This window comes from Coturnix japonica, chromosome 1, assembly GCF_001577835.2.
Source record: "Coturnix japonica isolate 7356 chromosome 1, Coturnix japonica 2.1, whole genome shotgun sequence".
In the NCBI taxonomy this organism is placed as follows: Eukaryota; Metazoa; Chordata; class Aves; order Galliformes; family Phasianidae; genus Coturnix; species Coturnix japonica.
Window position 1 is genome coordinate 49646466 of NC_029516.1, and position 5115 is coordinate 49651580.

Consider the following 5115-nt stretch of genomic DNA (forward strand, 5'->3'; position numbering starts at 1 on the left):
TGGAACTACATGATCCTTGAGGTCCCTTCCAACCCGGGTAATTCTGTGATTCTGTGATTCTGTGATTCTGTATGTCCTTTAGGTTTGGAAAGCAAAACAGTAGAAAAATTTTGCTACAATCTTTATCTAGTTTTTGTGAAAACAAAATGCTGTTTCTTTCAGTGTAAAATTGCACATAAACAGTTTGTCCGACTACTTTAAAAGTTTGGGTTTTTTTTGTTGTTTTTGTTTTTGGTTTTTTTTTGCTTTCTGTCTCAGAAAAGAGTATCCTTGCACCACCTTCAGGGTGTAGCTGAAGAGCTGACAGTCAGTAAGGTCCTCCGTTCCCACAGCTGAAGTGAATTCATAAAGAGTAAAATACTGTGAGGCTGGTTATTGCGAGGTTGTGAGATCACCAACACTAAGCAGATGGTTGGTTTCTGCAATGGCCAAGCTGCACTGGGATAACCACAGCATAAGCCATTGCAAGCCTTATTTTGATTATGGGAAAAATACTTGAAAATGAAATTGTTGAAATAATGCATTTCTTAGAAAGAAGCAGGAGGCTGTACAATCAAGAAAAAAATCACAGAATCAAACAAGTACATCAGTTAAATTTTATGATGGCGATTACGATACAATTACTTAAAAGTTTAATTGTTTTTCTTGTGCCTTGGTAGGTGACAGTGTTTGTTGCCTACACCGAGGTCAATCCCATTCTATTTCTTCTTTCTTGGATTTCATCCTGAAGCCTGTTGTTTGAGTGAGGCAAGCATAGCTCAGCTCTGATTGATACATTTTCTGTACTCAGTTCTCACTGAATGGCTTTGTGCTGTTTGCACAAGTGAAAGTATTGACAGATTTTATATGCATCTTTTCTGAAAGTCCGGTGACGCTTAGGGTTTTCATGTGTGCTAGGGACTTTTTGTTTATTACCAGCTTACAAGAAGTTGCTAAGGTTGCTCAAGGATCTGTTAATATCTTTAGAAATTACAGCAGTAAGAAAAATCATAGAATCATAGAATCACAAGGTTGGAAAGGACCTACAAGATCATCTAGTCCAACCACCCTCCCATTACCATTGCTACCACAAGCCACTAAACCATATCTCACAGCTCCTCATCCAGATGCCTCTTGAACACTGCCAGGGACGGCAACTCCACCACCTCCCTGGGCAGCCATTCCAGTGCCTGACCACTCTGAGAGAAAAAGTTTTTCCTTATGTCTAATCTAAACCTCCTCTGGTACAACTTGCAGCCATTTCCTCAGGTCCTGTTTGTTGCCTGGGAGAAGAGGCCAAGCCCCTCCTCATTACAGCCTCCCTTCAGGGAGTTGTAAAGTGCAATGAGGTCTCCCTGAGCCTCCACTTCTCCAGACTAAACATTCCCAGCTCCCCGAATCACTCCTCATAAGACTTGTTCTCCAGACCCCTCATCAGATTTGTTGCCCTTCTCTGGACATGTTCCAGTATCACACCAGGGCTTCAATATCCTTCTTATAGCAAGGGGACAAAAACTGAACACAATACTTAAGGTGTGGCCTCACCAGAGCTGAGTACAGGGGGATGATTACCTCCCTGCTCCTGCTGGCCATGCTATTTCTAATGCAGGCCAGGATATGACTGGCCTTCTTGGCCACCTAGGCACACAGTCAACTCATGTTCAGCCAAGCATCAACCAACACGCCCAGGTCCCTTTCCTCTTCACAGTCATCCAGCCTCTCATCCCCAGGCCCGTAGTGCCTGCATGGGGTTATTGTGGCCAAAGTGCAGGACCTGGCACTTGGCCTTGTTGAACCTCAGCCCAGCAATCCAGCTTATCTAGATCCCTCTGAAGGGCCTCCCTACCCTCAGGCAGATCAACAAGCAGATCCAGCTCCCAACATGGTGTCATCTGCAAACTTGTCATGGTTTAATAATTTTGTAATTTTTGCTATCAGTATTCCACATCATAACATCATTTAAAGCATGAATAATTTTACTGAATCTGCAACTTACAGAAGAAGACTAAGAACTGCATCTCCAGGGACAACACGATGGGTCAGGGACCTGGACTCTTATATTAACTCTGTCGCAGAACAGACTGATGTCTTCGAGTTCTGGCGTTCAGGGGAGTGTTGGAGCCTTCACCGTCTCGATAAATTCAACAGTAGCCTGCTCAGTTACGGGACTATTCTCTCTCTTATTTTGTCTGATTCGTTGCTATTTTCAGTTATTTATATTTTTTATTATCTGTATTTTCGATATAGTTATTTAGTAAATAAGTGTGCATCCTTAAGATCGTTGCGCTGTTTTCCTTTCTTCCTAAATTAACTTTTTCCTTTCGGCCCAGGGCCCCTCCGGGCCCGGCCCCTGTCGACGGACGCAGTTGGATTTGTTAGTTCAACCGTGACAGATTTTGTGGAGATGCGGCAATTGATGTTCTGCTGTTTTTCTGTGTTTTTCTTCTGTTGCTCTTTAGCTTTAACAGAGCTAACAATTGGCTTTTCTTTGTGAATGGACTATTTAGGTTTTTTTGCGATCTGCGCTGCGAGCTTGAACCTTGAAAGTCCGGCGGACTGTCCAATACTCGGTAAATATTTTATAAACACTGCTGAGCCTTTGTTTTCTTTAGTTTTTTTCTCTCTATTGAAGAAAAAAGAAAAAAAAAAAGAAAAAAAATGTTCCTCTAGTAAGTTTTGTTCTACCAGGCGACTGCATTTTCATAGTTCCTTTTTGTGTGCTCCAAACATATTGGACCATGTTAAGCTAGCCACTTTTTTCCTATGGAATTGTAAACATGTATAATGACATTGAAAAGGCATGCGTTATAACGCTTTACTTGGTATTCTGCATGCAGCTCCAGAGGGAGCACTAAATGCAACTAATGAACTAATGCAACTGAATAGTTAACGGAAATGGTGGGTTTTTGTAGCGTGCTCTTCTTTTTCTTTGCCTCCTTTTAAGCAGTCTTCGACTACCAGTTGTCCAGTGGACACAATGTCATATCTATTATCATCCTCAATTTGCTGTTGGTTATTGTAGTGATCTCACTCGGTATCTGGATTATAACCTGAGAGAGTCTTCCGCTCGAATTAGAGAAATCTGAGTGGCAGGGAGTGGTGGAGAGACCTTTTGGAGAGACTTTAGAAGACAGACAGTCTTTAGTGTCATGGAGCTTTACTCCTGCACACTTAAAGAGATCCCCAAGAGTTTGACCGCATATTTGAGACAGGAATAGTGTGGCTCAGGCAGATCCTCAGGAGGCCCACAAGATGATGGGGCTACGCTAATAGGCTTTCGGCTTTTGTACTACCATTCTTGAGGGAGTTTTTGAGTGCTGAGAGAGGGAGTCTCCAGGGTGAGAATGAGATGGTCTCCTTGATGAGAGATCATAACCTCTACAACAGACGAGACTCATTCTGGTATGATGAAACGAGAGTCTCAGAGCTGAGAGGAGGAGAACCTCGCTACATCAACGAGACACTGATTGTATGAGGAAAGAATCCTGGAATCCAAAGCTCACACTCTTCAGTCCGAGCACAACGCTCTCCAGTCGGCACGGGCACCTACCAAGTCCGCAGCACACGCTGCTTCCGGTCGAGCACGAACACTCGTCGCAGTTCGGAGCACAACGTCTCTCGCAGTCCGAGCACAACGCTCTCAGGTCCGGCACAACGCTCTCTCAGTCGAGCACAACCGCTCTCGCAGTCGCAAGCACAACCGCTCTCCGGTGCCAAGCCAAGGCTCTCCAGTCCGAGACACACGGCTCTCGGTCGAGCACAATGCATTCCCAGTCCCGAGCCAGCACTTCCAAGTCCGCGCACAACGCCCTCGACATCAGAAATAGCTGCCCCAGTCTGAGCGCGACATCTCTCCTCGGAGTGTGACACCCTCCAGACTGATTTCCAACAACCCTCACAGTGCTGAGCACAGACATCCTATCCTAGTCCGAATGTAACACCCTCCGACTCTGAGCGCGATCCTCCTCCGATCGCAAGTATGGGCACTCAGTCCAAGGGAACATCCGTCAAGTCTGAACGTTATGTACACACCTTGACAACTACCCAGGGCACAGATACAATGTTGGTTGCCCCTGTAAGAGGGAGAAAGATAAAAACAATTTTCAACTCAGTGTAGAGAAAATGCAGAAAGGAGTTAGGAAGAGCGGAGGGAGCTCTAGGAGACAGGACTCCAAGGAGAGGCAGGGGGACTCAGAGAGCAGGGGGACTAGGAGAGCAGGGGGCAGTCAGAAGACCTAAAGAAGTTGGAGGAGCAGAGGATGTAGAGGGGTATAGAAGAGAGCTTGAGGAGGACAGAAAGAAGTACGCAGTGAGAGTGCAATGGATATTCTTGAAGACGGTTAAAAAAGAAAGGAGGGTTACGCTGGAGGAAAAGTAATACAAGAGTCAGAGTCAGCTGAAGCACGCTTAGCTGCCACTAAAGTAGGCTAGTTTGTGAGAATGCTATTAGACTGTTGGGTCTCCCATGATCGAAGCAGGAAGCTACATGCTTGCATCTTCTACGCAGATGTTCAAGTTCTCTTAATGAGACTTTGTTGTTTTGCCATGTAGTGCAAAACGCTACAGAATAATATGTCACTAATTCGTGAAAGCAGCAGTCCACTGTGACAATTCTAGACCATGTCAACGTGTGTGCCTAACCGGCTATCTCACTACTACAATGGTCAGCTTAGGACTCTGTGTCAGAGATAGTAGGACAAGCCAAAAGAGTGTAGAGCGAGTGATTCTGATGGCGACTTCGTGGAGGTTAATGTTAGGACTAGAGCACTGGTCTACACAAGCGCGATTGGTTACTTGGAAGACAGTTCGTGCTGGCTCATATAGTGTAGTGAAGAGAGATTTTCAACTGAGGACAGCCTACTAATCCGCCTTCACATCGCCCCATACACAAGAACGCATGTATTGCCTACACAAAGGAGTTTGTGGCTATATTTACAGGTAGATTGTTCCCACGCGCGTATCCATACAAGCACTTGCAAAAATCAGGATAGGCAGTCGCCAGGAGCAGTGTGTTGGGTCATGCCCCGCATATGTCTGGAGTGTGGAGAACTAGTCTCCCCTGGCTGAGAGAGGCACTCGAGGACCTACAGAGCAGGAGCTCACTAAGCCATGGGATAAACTCCTCTATTTGCATTC